The sequence below is a fragment of the Triticum dicoccoides genome, chromosome 3B (assembly GCF_002162155.2).
Source record: "Triticum dicoccoides isolate Atlit2015 ecotype Zavitan chromosome 3B, WEW_v2.0, whole genome shotgun sequence".
Classification (NCBI taxonomy): Eukaryota; Viridiplantae; Streptophyta; class Magnoliopsida; order Poales; family Poaceae; genus Triticum; species Triticum dicoccoides.
Window position 1 is genome coordinate 340,322,168 of NC_041385.1, and position 17,477 is coordinate 340,339,644.

Below are 17,477 nucleotides of genomic sequence, written 5' to 3' on the forward strand. Positions count from 1 at the left end.
TGATTTGTTGGTTTTGATGATGTTTTGTTGATTCTGATCCGTAGATTTGCTTGGTTTCAAGTGGATCTAGCCACTACATCCATCCAATTTTGGCCCCGAAACATCCATTTCCGCCCCAAAAATCGCCCCGATCCAGATCTGCGGATTTTCCCGACCCCAGTGGTACTTCCTTCCATCAAACCGGTACTACCATTGAGCTCCAGGACCGGTACTACCCCCCCCCAAGCGGTACTACTGCCCTTCCCAGTTTCAGCTACGGTTGCTTGACAGTTTTCCCCATAACTTCCACATCCGGAATCCGATTTTCATGTTCTTTAGCTCATTGAGAAGCTATTGAAATCCCCCATTCACCTAGATAGGTTCCAGCATCAATATACACCATCAAATTATCCAACCTTTGGCATCTTTTCCTAGGGCTTTCACCACATCATCCGCTACACCACCACCGCTTTCTGCTACCACCATTCAACTTTGGGTTCAAGAATTTGAGTTGTGGTTTCCTGTGTCCTATTGTGTTTCGGCTATATAGGTACGACACGACATCAACATCACCACCGCTCATCTTCATTGACTACTCATCATTGCTACGAACGGTAACCTCGACGACATCTTTGGCTATGCCTTGCCATTGCATTGATAACCACCGTAGCCTTACTTTTGTGTTGCTTACCCATCGAGACTAGCCTTTGAGTATTGTCGGCAACATGACTTTTGCAAATTAGTGATCATTCTCTCCATAAGAATACATACCATATCATCGTGGTGCATATCTTCATATCATCTCTTGTGTCACAAACTTGTCATCGCATACACAATCGCTATCTTGGTTCGTGAAGTGTTGCATGAGAAAAGAGCTCAAAAGTGAAAGAGCCAAACAAGCTATTAAGCAAAAAGTGAAATATAAGCAAAGAGATTATAAGCAAGAACCATAGCATCATACAACATTAAGAGTGTCATACCCGATCAACTTGGATCATATCTCTGAAATACCATACATATAGCATACCTGGGATAGAGGTCATTGCATTTTTGCTTTGTAGGTTGTGGACAAGCTCCGTGTCCACCTATTGTGCAATCGTTCTAGCTTCTCTCTAGTATTGTGCAACAAGAGCATTTTTGTGGACTCCACATTTTGGCTCATTTTTTGTTTGCACAATCCCACTTATCTATTTGCGTCTGTGTTTCCGTGTACCTCTACTTGCTTGCTCTACTTGTTGCATTTGCGAATTTGCAAATCTGTTTCAACATCTTTGAGTCTAACTAACAATTGCATCAAATTTTGTGCCGCCATCCTAACCGAGCTCCACCATAAGCTTTTACTTGTGTAGGAGTGAGAACCGACAAGAATTGGTACCAATTGTGCTATTTCATTGACTACATTTGAGTGATCCTTGATCCATCTTCAACATCGGTCAAGGTACATTTGGTATAAGTTCTTCTCTTTCTCCCACTCACATTTTTGCTTGGGATGATGGATAGGCCAAGTTCTTCTACCAACCAACTCTTCAACGAGCAAGACGACGACATGTCTTCATACGTCACCAAGAGCCACCTCTTTGGTGCACAACGAGTGTTGCATCAAGAGCAGCAAGCAATGAGCGACCACATCGACAATCTTGCCACCGACTTGCAACTCTCCGAGCAATGAACAAGAGACTACTTCGACAACAAGCTCGACGCTCACAAACAAGAGAACAATGCAAGAATGGATGAGATCCGTGCCTTGTTGGTGGACCAACATTCTTCCACTTCTTCCTACTCAAGACGGAGCCGTTCGAGTCAACACACTGACGACACCTTCTCCGGCTCAAGTACACCGACATCAAACACTCTACATCGAGCCGGGCATCACGACCGTGAAGCATCTCGTAATCCTCTACACGGCAATCATCCACAAGAGCAAGTCGACGAGCAAACACATCGTCATCGTCAACACCAAGTTCCTCTTGACACAAGCTCACAAAAGACAATGTCAACGTCACCAAGAGGAAGAGCAAGCGAGACAACAACAAGATGAACAAGACGCCGAGGATCGACGTCTTCAACAACAACAACGTGAAGCACAAGGTCTTGAGGTGTCGGTGGGAAACGACACCTATGGGATCACTGGAATCCCTTCTACGGTTGCGGGGCATGGGGATCGTGAGAAGAGCGGGACTAGTAGACAACACAAAGGGGATTTACCCAGGTTTGGGCCGCAAAGATGTGTAAAACCCTACGATCCTACTTTGGTGGATGTATTTAGTGTCCTTGAGCTCTTGAACTAGCTTTGGGTGCTGTGAGGTTCGAAAGAGCCGAATCCTTCTCCCGTGCACTATGGGCCTCCTTTTATAGGCGAAAGGGGCTACCACAGTGGCACACAGGAGGTGGAAAGTGCTACAGTGTTGCAAGCTTACCGCTGGTATTACAGGACAAAGCGCATTTAATGCGAGGCTAGGTGTCCCCTCGCTTTATAGGGGGCGGGGGAGAGGCCCGTCCCGTCCGTCGCCGCTCCTCCTTGCTCCAACACGTGCCCTGGCCAGCGATGCATACGGTGCCATGTAGGCAGGCAGGCAGCTGAGGTGGCGCGGTGGTGGAGCCTCCATGAAGGGCTGCATGTTGCCACGCAGGTGCCTGCCCAGTTGGTTCGGTCGGCAGCTGCATGCGAACGACATCGTAGACTTGGCTGGCGCTGCCCTGGTAGTGGCCCTGCTGGCGCGCTTGGCGAGGGCCTTGCCGGGTGGCCCGGCAAGGGTTTTGCCGGGTGGCCCGGCAAGGGTCTTGCCGTGGCGTGTAGGCGTCCCCGGCAAGGATCTTGCCGGGGGTCTTGTGGGTTTCTTCGGTGAGGATGGTTCCCTTCCTATCCTCATTTGATCTTGACTATACTTTGTCTATACAAAGATCTGCATGCCACCATGGAGGTGCCTCCCGAGCCCTGTCCCCAATGCGTTTGTTTAGCGTTGGTGGGCTCAAAGGTTGCTCGCTCGGCTGGCGGGGGCGAGCTGCCCCGGCAAGGGTCCTGCCGGGGTCGCTGAGGCTACCCCGGCAAGGGTCCTTGCCGGGGAAACCTGCTTCGTCCATCTGATCTTTGTGGCCTTGGTCCTTGTCGTTGCTTTGTTTGTCTTGTGCCTTCGGCTTCTCTCCGGCTCCCCTTTCCTGCCCTGTTATGCGTGGCCGTGGCGGGAGGCTCTGACTGCCCGTGCACAAGTAAAGGGGTCAAAAGGAGAGCCCCAACTTTTGTACACCGACATGAGCCCCCGGGCATGGGCCACACATAAGCGCAACACATTGTTGGGCCAGGCCCAGAACGGTGCGCGGGCAGTTGAAGCGGATTTTACTGCGGCCACTGTTCCGTCCGCTGTGCTTCCCCATGACCCGCGTTGAACGCGCGGCATGGGGGTCGTGCGCGCGCGCATGATGGAAGCATGCTGGCGTCACCTTGTGGTGGACAGTAAAGAGGTGGCTTGCGTGTCTCTTTGAGACCGCAGGGCCGCCTCCCATTTCCTGCCCTCGCTTGGTAGCCGTCGCTCCACGCGTCCCACTACGCCCGCCTCTTGCACCACGTTCGCTGCATGCATAATGCAGAGCGAATGACAGGCGCGTGGGATGTGGGAAGTTGTGCGCGTGCGTGGGTCGATTCCCATGCGCCTTCAATGGAGTGGGGAGGGAGGTCGACGGCACCGCTTGTTGGCACTTCAAGAAGCCGGATTGTCCGAGAGGGGGCGGCCGAGCCTCGCCCCCGTCCCTTTATAAAGGGGGAGTGGGAGGAACGGTGCCTCTCAACCCTTCGCCATCTGCCTCTCCCCATTCCTGCTTCCTTTCTTCTTTTGCCATGGCGAGGGGGCGTGGCGACGCTTCATCGGTGGCGGCGAGGGTTTCGGCTAGATAGCGCATCGCTCCTCCCCAAGAGCTCATAGTGGCGGAGCCGGCCGCTAGAGGAAGGGGGAGGGGCGAGGTCGAGGCCGTCGTGGTGCTTGAGGGAGAGGAGGACGGGGCGGCAGATCAGCCTCGCCTCCGCCAGCAGCTCCTCCTCTGATGGAGGGCCACACCGGGGACAACCCTGCGAATTCTTCGTCAGGCTGCGCCAACCACTGCGCCGTCGCCTTCGCCTCCCGACTCCATTCCTGCGGGAGATGGAGCTAGATCAGCCGCAGGCGTTGCGGCTGCATATGAGGGGTTGCGGGAACAGCGACACATGGGCCGACGTCGAGTTCCCCACCCCTCATGTCATGTATCTTCACCGAGGGTGGAAGACCTTCGCTCGCCTCCACATCTTGACGGATGGGCTCACTCGCCATTTCAAACTAATGGAGGGTGGCCTCCTCTCCGTCAAGATCTTCAGGCACTTCGGGACTCGCGTAAGGTGCTGCGTGGAGAGCTCTTCTGACGATGAAGATTCCTCCTCAAGCAAGAGTGGAGAGAAAGACAACGGCAGTTACGACGAGGTCAGCGGGCGGCAGGATGACGGGTCTGACTAGACATCAGGCGCCGCTCCGAGCGACACCGGCCACCCCATCGTCCGTGTCGCCGGCTCCTTGAACTTCTCGGGGTCATCTCCTTGGGCGGCTAGCATTGGGAGGCTGCGGAAGAGGATGAGGGCGGGCGGCAAGGCCGTCAAGTCAGAGTATGCGAGCACCGACGCCTTCGTCGCGTATTGACGTCTTGCCGCCTCGTCTTCGAGCTCTGCCTCCGGCACCGCCATCACCATCCAGCCCTTGGACAGCCACCGAGATGTTCCCTTGGTGTCTTTTGTCACTCGTAGCTTGCCTAGGCGCCCCTTTTGCCCTTCTGCTTTCTTGTTCCATTTCCTGGGGAGAGGGACAAGAAAGGAATTACAGGCATCTTATCTTTTTAGTCTTGTAAGCCTTCGAGCCTTTGTTACCTTTAGAACTTGTAATCCCCATGTTCATGTTTTTCATTTCGTATGAATTGTACCTGTATGGATGTTTTTTAATGAAAAAGGGATGTTTGCCAGGTTTTTCGTTCGTAGGTGGAACCCATGAAAAGGAGTGAATCCTTGTTACATTTAAGATAAACGTTTTTCCGCCCGGCAACAGGCCTTGCCGTCCCCCCACTTCGCTCGACCTTTCTCACGCCCTTGGCAGAGGCAGGGATGAGGTGGGCTTAGGCTCCTCGTTTCATTTCCTTGCTGCCGCGACCACGACCAAACTCGGTCCCAAGAGACGAGTCCTAGGTTCCGGAATAAGGGGAGCACGGTAGCCTAAGGATAAAATGAGGTTTCACATACCTCAGTCCATAATGAAACGCATGATAGGGGATAGAGAATTTATCTGGATCTGCAGCCCCCGGCAACCTTGGCTTGCCGCGGATGGATCTTTGCTCTTATAGCCCCCGCCAACTTTGGCTTGCCGGGGCTTGGATGCTGGTCCATCCCCTTTTCTCCAAAATAGCTCGGCAAGGACATTTATGTGTCTTGCGAACCAAAAAAAGACAGAGAAGAACAGAGAGACGCGCACTCAACCTCTAAGGAAGAGACTCAACCTAGCATGCATGCTATAACTTAGGGCGACAGCGCTTCGTTTATTTATGCTCAGGGTCTGCGCCTGGCTTTGTACAAAGGGTTACATGCCTTGCCGACAAGGCTTGTACAAAAGGGTGGCTTGCTGGGATGCCCGGCAGCCGCGCCTTATGGGTAAAACTTGCGGAGATGCTCGATGTCCCAGGAGTTGCTCACTAGAACGACATCTTCGGTCTCCAGCCGGACTGCGCCCGGCCTGGTGACTCGTGTTACACGATAAGGGCCTTCCCACTTTGGTGTCAACTTGTTGGAATTCTTGGCCGACTGAACGTGCCGAAGAACAAGGTTGCCTTCCTCAAAGCTCCGGTCATGATCCTTGCGGCTATGGTAGAGGCGCAAGGCTTCTTGGTAGCGTGCTGCTCTCATAGCTGCCCGGAGACGATCTTCCTCAAGGAGCGTTGCGTCATCTTGCCGCAATCGCTCTTGCTCAGGCTCATCATAAGCGAGCACTCGAGGTGACCCGTATATGATTTCTATGGGGAGAACTTCTTCTGCCCCGTAGACCAGGGCAAAGGGTGTCTGGCCGGTGGATCGGTTTGGCGTCATTCTGATCGACCAAAGAACCGCCGGCAACTCATCAATCTAGCGTCTACCGCTTTTGCGCAGCCTGTCAAAAGTCTTCGTTCTTAAGCCTCGCAGGACTTCAGCATTTGCTCTCTCCGCTTGGCCGTTGCTCCGAGGATGTGCCACGGAAGCAAAACAGACCCTGCTGTCGATATCCTCAATGTATTGCATGAAGGCATGGCTTGTGAAATGTGTGCCATTGTCGGTGATGATCCTGTTGGGCACCCCAAAACGGCACACCAGCCCCTTGAAGAACTTGATGGGTGACTGCGTTGTCACCTTCCTCACTGCTTCCACCTCTGGCCACTTTGTGAACTTGTCGATTGCGACATACAAGTACTCAAAGCCCCCAATAGCACAGGGGAAAGGGCCCAATATGTCGAGCCCCCAGACCGAGAAGGGCCAGGAGAGAGGGACAGTTTGAAGGGCTTCAGCTGGTTGATGGAGCTTCTTCGAATGGAACTGGCACGCTTCACACTTGGTTACTAGTGTCGTCGCATCTGGAGGGCGGTGGGCCAGAAGAAACCTTGCCGTAAAGCTTTGCCTGCAAGAGCCCTCGACCCTATGTGGGAGCCACATATGCCTCCATGTATCTCTGCCAACAGCTTTAGTCCTTCCTCCCGGGAGATGCACTTCAATTTCACCCCATTCGGTCTTTTTCTGTACAGTTTGTTATCAACGAATTGGTACAGATCAGACCGATGGGCTACTCTTTCTGCCTCTTCCTGCTCCTCGGGAAGCTCTCCTTTCTGAAGGAATTGGACAGTGTGCTACGCCCATGCCTAAGCCTGTGGATCGACGACAAGGACCAAAGGCATTTCTTCTGCCACGGGAGTGGCCGCCACCATGGCTATGACCTGAGATCCTGCTGGAGTCGGTTGCCCCGTGGCAGGATCAGCATCCACGGCAACATCTTTGCCGGCGGCTTTGGGGAGCTCGGTGGGGAAGTACTTGCCGGGGCCTAGCTTCCTCCGCTTGTTCTGCCCGGTCGACGGCTCAACGGATGGTTGAGTTAACTGAAGCACAAAAGTACCTGGTTCCATAGGTAGCTTGAGGGCAGCGCGCTTTGACAGGTAGTCGGCGATGTCGTTCTCCGCTCGAGGGACATGCTCTGCTTGTATACCGTCAAAGCGCTCCTCCAGTTTCCTCACCTCATCTACGTAAGCTTCCATCAATGGGCTTTGATAATCTTTGTTGATCTGCCTGACGACGAGCTGTGAGTCGCCCCTGACGATGAGCTTTTTAACTCCGAGGTCTGCCGCAATCCTGAGACCAGCAAGCAAACCCTCGTACTCGGCGGTGTTGTTGGTTGACATCTCCCGGGGGAAGTGCATCTGGATGACATACTTGAGGTGCTCTCTGGTGGGTGCGACAAGAAGCACACCAGCGCCGGCGCCTTCCAGCGAGAAGGCACCATCAAAGTACATGATCCAGTTGTGGCTCGTTTCCTTGCCTGGGAGAGTGGTCTCCTGTACCTCTTCGTCGGGCGTCGAGGTCCATTCTGCAACAAACTCCGCCAAGACTCTGCTCTGAATCGTCGAGGTACTTTCGAACTTCAAACCGAAACTTGACAGCTCCAGGGCCCACTCCACGATCCTCCCCGTTGCATCTGGGTTATGCAGTATCTGTTGCAATGGGAGGCGGGTGACCATCATGATCTCGTGTGCTTGGAAGTAATGGCGCAGTTTCCTCGAAGCCATAAGGAGGTCGAAGAGCAGCTTTTGCACACCCGAGTACCTCGACCTAGCCCCCTGCAAGAGGGAGGTGACAAAGTAAACTGGGTCCTGTACCATTTTCTTCTTCTGCGTCTCTTCACGCGGTCGTGTGGGTCCTATCATGCTCGCGCCAGTCTTGCCGGGACTGAGCCTTGCCGAGGACTCACTCTTGTCGGGACTGAGCCCTGCCGGGGAGGGTTTCGGCCCACCAACCATTGACTCTGCCACTGCTGCTGTCTCCTCATCGACCTCTCTCCGTGCCACTAGTGCGGTGCTAACCACCTGGTTTGTTGCCGCTAGATAAAGCAGCAATAGTTCTTGTGGTTTGGGCGCAACCAGCACTGGGGTAGAGCAGAGGTATTTCTTCAAATCTTGTAGCGCTGCCTCGGCCTCCGGGGTGCACTCCACTGGCCCTGCCTTCTTTGAGATCTTGAAGAAAGGAAGGGCACGCTCCGCGGACTTGGAGATGAACCGACTCATGGCGGCAATGCAACCAGTGAGCCGACGCACGTCCTTGATCCGTTTGGGTGCCTCAATCTGCTCGATGGCCTTGATCTTATCTGGGTTTGCTTCAATCCCGCGCTAGGACACAAAGAACCCGAGAAGCTTGCCGGACGGGAAACTAAAGACACACTTCTCAGGGTTCAACTTGAGGTTGATCTTGCGCAGGTTCCCAAATGTTTCCTCCAGATCTTGCACAAGTGTTGCTTTGTCCTTGGTTGTGACCACTATGTCATCCATATAAGCTTCCATATTTCTATGTAGCTAGGGCTCAAAACCAATTTGGACTGCTCTTGCAAAGGTTGAGCCAACACTCTTCAACCCGAAAGGCATCCGTAAAAAGCAATACGTACCACATGGGGTGATGAATGTTGTCTTTTACCTCGTCTTCTTTTGTCATGAAGATCTGGTGGTATCCCGAGTAGGCATCATGGAGTGATAACAGGTCACACCCAGTCGTGAGTCAACAATCTGGTCCATGCACGGTAACGGGAAGGGATCCTTTGGACAGGCCTTATTGATGTCTGTGTAGTCAATACACAGCCTCCACTTCCCATTTGCCTTGTGCACCACTACCGGATTGGCCAACCACGTTAGATGGAGTACTCCTCTCACCAAGCCTGCCACCTCTAGCTTTCTAATTTCCTCTGTGATGAACTCCTGCCTCTCCAGAGCTTGCTTCCTGACCTTCTGCTTAACGGGCCTCGCATGAGGACAGACAACAAGGTGGTGCTCAATCACCTCCCTGGGAACGCAGGGGATGTCGGAGGCTTGCCATGCAAACACATCGATATTCGCCCGCAGGAAGGTGACAAGCTCGCTTTCCTATTTGCCGTCGAGGGTGGAGCTTATGGTAAAAGCTCCCCCCGTGCCGTCCTCCTTGATGGGCACCTTCTTGGCCTCCGGTGGTGTAGCTCTGGACTTCTTGCTCTTTCTGGATCTCTCTGGCACATTCTCAATGGAAGCGCAACACCCCGAAGTGGTGCGCTTGTCGGAGTGGGTGCGAGGGGTCTCACCGGTCTTCTTCCCCCCGAGGGCTCTGTCGGCAGGAGCAGGTGCCTTAGCGGCAGCTGCTGCAACTGCTTCCCGGTAGAGTTGGTTGGCCTAGATCAGCGTATCTTTCTTGTCAGAGGGGACGGTGATGATGTTCATCGGACCGGGCATCTTCAGCATGTTGTAGGTGTAGTGTGAAGCAGCCATCAACTTGGCTAGTGCCGGGCGACCGAGGATCCCGTTGTAAGGCAAGGGGATCTCGGCAACATCGAAAACAATCCTCTCTGTCCTGTGGTTCAGCTCGCCTCCGAATGTCACGAGCAGCGTGATCTTTCCCTTTGGCTGGCTCCTCCCTGGGTTAACCCCTTGGAACGTGCCTGTCTCCTCGAGGTCTCCATCAGGGATCTGCAACCTTTTGACCACAACAGGTGAGATCAAGTTCAGGCCGGCCCCGCCGTCAACCAACATCTTCGTCACCTTGAGGTTGCGGATTGTTTGTGAAATCAACAAAGCACCCGACCGCAGTAGTGCGGTCAGGGTGGTCCTCGGTGTCGAAGATGATGGGTGTGCTGGAACATTTCAGCGGCTTCCGTGCGTCCAACGATGGATCCACCACTGTGATCTCACGCACCCACTACTTGAGTTGGCAGTGGGATGTATGCAGCGAGGCGCCACCATCGACACATATGGCCTCTGTGGATTTCTGAAACTCGTGGTCACCGGACTCGTCGTCCTCATCATGATCATCGTCTTCCTGCTTCTTGTCGTGGCCCCAGGCGGGCCACTCTTGCTGATTATCCTTTTTGCGGTGGCCACCTTGGCCGCCACGTTTCTTGTCGGATCCCTCGGCACCATCTGGGACTTTCTCCTTGTCCCGCCGCTCATACTCGACTTTCTGCTTCTCGACGAGCAACTCTACCTGCCGGCAGTTTTGGAGGTCACGGCCCTTGGTGTGGTGGATCTTGCAATACTGCTTGTTGGAGCCTCCTGGCTTATCGGCAGCCGCCAAGGCCCGGCAAGCGGCACACCCGGCAACCTCCTTGCCGGTGTCACTTTCCTTGGGTTTCTTGGTAGGGCTGGTATCGTCCGATCCCTCGACGGCAAGCACGGTCTTGCTTTTGCGCTTCCTATTACGGCGCCGGCACTTCTTCATAGGGGTGGCGGTGTCATCCATGGAGCCGGTTTCCACACCGGCGTCTTCATCGTGGTACTTCCTTCCCTCTTCAGCACGAGCGCACCGATCGGCCAGAACATAAAGTTCGTCCACATCTCTGACCTTGTTCATCGCCAGCTCTTCACGCATCTTACGATTGCTCACATTATGATGGAATGCACTGATCACGGCGGCAGGATGAACGTCGGGGATGTTGTACTGCACTCGGCTGAACCTTTGGATGTACTTGCGCAAGTTCTCCCCTTCCTTCTGGGGGATGATGTGTAAATCACTCGCCTGGCCATGAGCCTGGTGACCTCCGGTAAAGGCGCAAACAAACTCATGGCACAGGTCCGCCCAAGAAGAGATGGAATCCACCAGCAAGTGCATCAACCATGACATAACATTAGGCTTGAGTGCCAACGGGAAGTAGTTGGCAAGCACCTTATCGTCACGGGCCCCAGCAGCTTGCATCGTGATGGTGTAAATGCTGAGGAACTCTGACGGGTGAGTCTTGCCGTTGTACTTCTCGCCAACATCGGGCTTGTACGTACGGTGGGAGGGCCACTGGAACTGCCGCAGCTCACGGGTGAAGGCCGGACAACCCACCTCATAGGGTAGGCCACTGTAGCCTCTCGGCGCTAGGTGGTCCGTAGCGGGCCCTGCCCGCCTGTCCAACTTGTGGGGTGCGTCACATCGGTGCTCGATCGTAGTTTGAGCGTCCTCATGAGCCCGCTCCCGAAGGACTTGACGCTGGTCGCGGTTAGTGCGCGGGTCGGACGACACGATGGAGATGTCGTCTCGAGCGTTGTCACAACGAGCTGACGCCCGGGGTGGCCGGGATGGAGGAGGGGAGTGCACCGTGGCTGCATCGCCTCCAGCACGGTCTCCGCAGGCATGCGGTGGCCTGGTGGAGCGACGGCCTACGGGTCCCGCCGGCCGCAACTCATCCTTGTTGGTGATGCCGACGAGGCTCCGGACGATGGCCCTCGATTCGTGGACCTTCTCCGCGGCGGGAGGAAAATCTAGGAGCAGCTGTACGCGTGCTAGGGCCTCCGCTGGCATGGGTGGCAGCGAAAGCTGGGTGGACCGTGATGCGCCTCGAGTCCTAACCACGTTAGAAGGAGCTGCATCACGGCCCCGCAGCCGCTCGCCACCTCCATCAGCACCTCGGCGCGCATGCTGGCCTTCCTCACCATGTGATGGCCGCGCCGGACACTTCCCAGGGCGGCGCGCAGAGTCACCGGCAGGGTGAAGCTGCTCATCACGCACAACCTGGGAAGAGCGCGTCGTGGGTGCCGGTGTTGGCGTCTTGGAAGTCGCCGCGCCGCCGTCTAGCAGGATGGCGGCGCCCCTGGAGGGCTCCGCGCCACCTGCAGGGGGCCCGACTCCACCTCTGGAGCCCGCGACTGGTGGCTCGTCGCCTGGTGCGCGAACAACGCCACTCGCCAGGCCTGAACCACTAGGGTGATGTGGGTGTTCGCGGGCCGCGCCATGGGTTCTCTCCGCGACTGGCCCGCTACCGGTCCACATCGGTACCAGCCCGGTCCCGGACGAACCGGTCACCGTGGTCTTCTTCTTCTTAGGAGCCATGGCAATGAAGAACAGCTAGGTCAGCTGCTAGACCAGATTCTCACAATTGAGCTCCCTACCTGGTGCGCCAAAGATGTCGGTGGGAAATGAAACCTATGGGATCACTGGAATCCCTTCTACGGTTGCGGGGCGCGGGGATCATGAGAAGAGCGGGACTAGTAGACAACACAAAGGGGATTTACCAAGGTTCGGGCTGCAAAGATGCGTAAAACCCTACGATCCTGCTTTGCTGGATGTATTTAGTGTCCTTGAGCCCTTGAACTAGCTCTGGGTGCTGTGAGGTTCGAAAGAACCGAATCCTTCTCCCGTGCACTATGGGCCTCCTTTTATAGGCGAAACGGGCTGCCATAGTGGCACACAGGAAGTGGAAAGTGCTACAGCGTTGCGAGCTTATTGTTGGTATTACAGGACAAAGTGCATTTAATGTGAGGCTTAGGTGTCCCTTCACTTTATCGGGGGCAGGGCGAGGCATGTCCCGTCCATCGCCACTCCTCCTTGCTCTGACACGCGCCCTGGCCAGCGATGCATGCGGTGCCATGTAGGCAGGCAGGCAGCTGAGGTGGCGCGGTGGTGGAGCCTCCACGAAGGGCTGCATATTGCCACGCAGGTGCCTGCCCAGCTGGTTGGGTAGGCAGCTGCATGCGAACGGCGGCGGAGACTTGGCTGGCGCGGGCCTGGCAATGGCCCTTCTGGTGCGCTTGGCGAGGGCCTTGCCGGGTGGCCCGGCAAGGGTTTTGCCGGGTGGACCGGCAAGGGTGTTGCCGTGGCGCGCAGGCGTCCCCAGCAAGGATCTTGCCGTGGGTCTTGCGGGTTTCTTCGGTGAGGTTGGTTGCCTTCCTATCCTCATTTGATCTTGACTATTCTTTGTCTTCACAAAGATCTGCATGCCACCACGGAGGTGCCTCCCTAGCCCTGTCCCAACGCGTTTGTTTAGCGTTGGTGGGCTCAAAGGTGGCTCGCTCGGCTGGCGGGGGCGAGCTACCCCGGCAAGGGTCTTGCCAGGGCCACTGAGGCTGCCTCGGCAAGGGTCCTTGCCGGGGAAACCTGCTTCGTCCATCTGATCTTTGTGGCCTTGGTCCTTGTTGTTGCTTTGTTTGTCTTATGCCTTCGGCTTCTCTCCGGCTCCCCTTTCCTTCTCTGTTATGTGTGGCCGTGGCGGGAGGCTCTGACTTCCCGTGCACAAGTAAAGGGGTCAAAAGGAGAGCCCCTACTTTTGTACACCGACATGAGGCGCAACGTGCCCTTCAGGAATCAAGTCGAGCCATTGCCAAACGAAACCATGATAGGTGCAATCAAGAGGAAGAACTTCGAGAAGACATCCAAGAGAGGAACTACCAACCAAGAGTGCAACGTCAAGTTGCTCAAGCTCCTCCACAAGCTCAACAAGCTCCTCCACAACCTCAAGTTCAACAAGAGCAAGACAACTATGGAAATCCTCCACACCAAGAGCGCCATGAGGTTGATAATCCTCCACGTCAAGGGCGTCATTATCACCCTGGACCCCAACACAATGAAGAGCACCGCTTCGGCAAGCTAAACTTCACCTTGCCGAAGTTCAATGGAAGCAATGATCCTGAAGAGTACCTATCATGGGCATTGAAGGTCGACAAAATCTTTCGTTTGCACAACTATGAGGAAGTGAAGAAGATCGCTATGGTATCCCTTGAGTTGCAAGACTATGTGCTTATATGGTGGCAACAAGTCCTTGAGCGCCGAGAAGCAAGAGGTGAACCACCAATCACCACTTGGGCTCAAATGAAAGATGTCATGCGAGCATGTTTTGTGCCCACCTACTACAACCGCGATCTCTTCAAGAAGCTCCAACTACTCAAGCAAGGAACAAAGAGTGTTGAAGAATACTACAAGGAAATGGACATAGCCATGATAAGAGCCAATGTCACGGAAGATGATGAACAAACTATGGCATGTTTCTTGAACGGCCTCAATCATCCCATCAAGAAGATTGCCGACTTCCAACCCTACTCCAACCTCATTGAGCTCGTGCATCAAGCTACCAAAGCGGAACGCCAAGTGCAAGATAACTTCAAGTACACCAAGTACTCATCCAAGACGTACGACTTCTCCAACAACCAACCTTCAACGAGTCCAACAACTTCTACCTCAACCAAGCCTTCTACAAGCAACGATGACAAGTCAAGTTACAAGAAAGCTTCGACAACCTCAAGTCGTCCTCCTACTACAAGCAACTTCAAGCCACGCGCTTCATCATCTACTCCAACCGATGATACCGTCAAGACAAGCTCCTCAAAGTGTTTCACTTACGGAGGACGGGGCCACAAATCCTATGAGTGCACCAACAAGCGCACCATGATCCTCAACGACGACGGAACCTATGACTCCATGAGTGAAGAGGAGATGGAAGCCCTTGAGCAAGTGGCCATGCACTGGCGCGTGAATGACGATGAAGATAATCAAGTATTTTTTGATGAGGATTTGAGCCCTACTCTCGTTGTCTCCAAAGTCTTGACTCTTCAACATCAACAAGACGAAGACCAAAGATGCCACATCTTCCACACAAAGGCCGGCATCAATGAAAGGTCTGCCAAGGTCATCATCGATGGAGGTAGTTGTCACAATTTGGCAAGTGAAGAACTATGCTCCAAGCTCCAGTTGGTCAAGATGAAGCACCCACACCCATACAAAGTCAAATGGCTAATCGATTCTGACACTATAAAAGTCGAGCATACGGTCAAAGATTCTTTCAAAATTGGATCATATGAAGACACTTTGGAGTGTGATGTCGTCCCGATGTCCGTTTTCCACCTCCTTCTTGGTCGACCATGGCAATTTGACCGCGGCGTCGTCCACAACGGGCGTACCAATCATTATAGCTTCAAGATCAAAGGGAAGGAATATGTGCTATGACCTATGTCTATTAGTCAAGTGATCGCCGACAAGCAAGCCACCCATCATGGAGAAAAGAGTGAGAAAGTGATCCACCCAAAAGAGAGTGAGAGGCACAAGCCAAAACCGAGTGCCTCCACGATGAGCGACAAGAAACGCTTCGTCCTATTTCTCACCAAAAGTGAGATGAGAGAAGTGTGTGAGAACTCATCGAGTGTTATGCACTTTATCCTTGTGTGCAAGGACGAGGCACCAAAAACTAACACCTCTCACGATCTACCTTTAGTGTTGTCTTCTCTTCTGCAGGAATTCCAAGATGTTTTCCCCGATGAGCTACCTCCGGGTCTACCTCCACTACGAGGCATTTAGCACCGAATCAACCTCATCCCCGGAGCACCTCTACCTAACAAAGCCCTCTACCGTGTCAACCCCAAAGAAACTAAGGAGATCCAATGGCAAGTACAACAACTCATCAAGGAACGGACATGTGCGTGAAAGCTTAAGCCCTTGTGTCGTTCCGATTATACTTGTGCCCAAGCAAGATGGTAGTTTTCGCATGTGCTCAGATTGTAGACCCATCAATGCTATCACCGTTCGTTATAGGCATCCCATTCCTCTCCTAGATGATATGCTAGATGAACTTAGCGGTGCCACCATTTTCTCAAAAATTGATCTTAAAAGTGGCTATTATCAAATCCGCATACAAGAAGGTGATGAATGGAAAACCGCTTTCAAAACAAAATTTGGCTTGTACGAGTGGTTGGTTATGCCTATGGGTTTATCGGAAGCGTCCGGTACTTTCATGTGTCTTATGTATTTTGTGCTTCGTCCTTACATTGGAGTGTTTGTTGTGGTCTACTTCGATGACATACTTGTTTTTAGCAAATCCATGAAAGATCATCTAAATCATGTTAGGGCTTTTTTGCAAACTCTTCGCAAGGAACGTCTTTATGCAAACATGAAAAAGGGCACGTTTGGTGTTGAAAAACTTGTTTTCTTGGATTTCGTTGTTTCCTCAAAGGGTGTCCATGTTGATGAATATAAAATTGAAGCACTTCAAACTTGGCCCCAACCCACTAATTTGCAACAAGTGCGTAGTTTTCTTGGCCTTGCGGGTTTCTATCGTCGCTTTGTGAAAGATTTTAGCACTACCGCAGCACCTTTGCACACCTTGACTAAGAAAAATGCTCCTTTTGTTAGGGGACCTTTGCAATCTACCGCTTTTGATGAGCTCAAATATTTGCTTACTCATGCTCTGATTTTTGCTTTACCCAACTTTGACAAAAAAATGAGGTTCATTGCGATGCAAGCGGTAATGGGCGAGCTATTGCATATTTTAGTGAAAAACTCTCCGGTGCTCAACTTAACTATCCCACCTATGACAAAGAATTGTATGCTTTGGTACGTGTGCTACATGTTTGGGAACATTATCTTAGACCGCATGAGTTTGTCATACATACCAATCATGAAACGCTTACCAATCATGAAACGCTTAAGTACTTAAAAGGACAAACTAAGTTGAACAAGCGTTATGCTAAATGGAGTGAATTTATTGAATCTTTCCCCTATGTGATCAAGTACATTAAGGGAAAAGAAAATGTTGTGGCGGATGCACTTTCCCGCAAATGCATGTTACTCACTAAACTTGAGTTGAATGTTATTGGCTTCGAGCACATAAAATACTTGTATGTGAATGATCCTTGCTTTGCTACTCCTTATGCTAAGTGTTTGACGCATACATCTTAGGAACGATATTACATCAAGGATAATTATCTTATGAGAGCTAACAAACATTGCATTCCTGAGTCTTCTCTTTGTTTGCTCCTTTTGCAAGAGGCTCATGGAGGCGGACTCATGGGACACTTTGGACGCGACAAGAAATACTTTTGGCCCAAGATGTTCTGTGACGTCTCACACTTCACCAACCGATGCTCTACATTCGCAAAGCCAAGTCTAAAGCTCAATCCCATGGTCTTTACATGCCTCTTCCTATTCCTTATCAGCCTTGGGAAGACATTAGCATGGACTTTGTACTTGGTTTGCCTGGGACTCAAAATGGAAAGGATTCCGTGTTTGTTGTTGTGGACTGATTCTCTAAAATGGCTCATTTTATCCCATGCAGCAAGATAGACGATGCTTCACATATTGCGAATATCTTTTGTAGGGAAATCTTGCATCTACATGGAGTGCCCAAAACGATTGTCTCGGACCGCAACGTCAAGTTCTTGAGTTGCTTTTGGAAGACTCTATGCGCCAAGCTCGGAATCAAGCTCTTGTTCTCTTCGGCATACCATCCACAAACCGATGGACAAATGGAGGTGACGAACCATACACTGTCCACTCTACTTCGCGTTTTGATCAAGAGGAAAATCAAGGAGTGGGAGGAGTGTGTACCCATCGCCGAGTATGCCTACAACCGCGCAAGACATTCAACTACCGGCAAGTCCCCTTTCGAGGTCATCTACAACTTCAACCCGTTGTCCCCATTGGACATTCTACCTCTTCCACTACAAGAATGAACCAACATGGACGTGAGTGCACGAGCAAGCTACCTCAAGAAGGTGCATGAAGATAC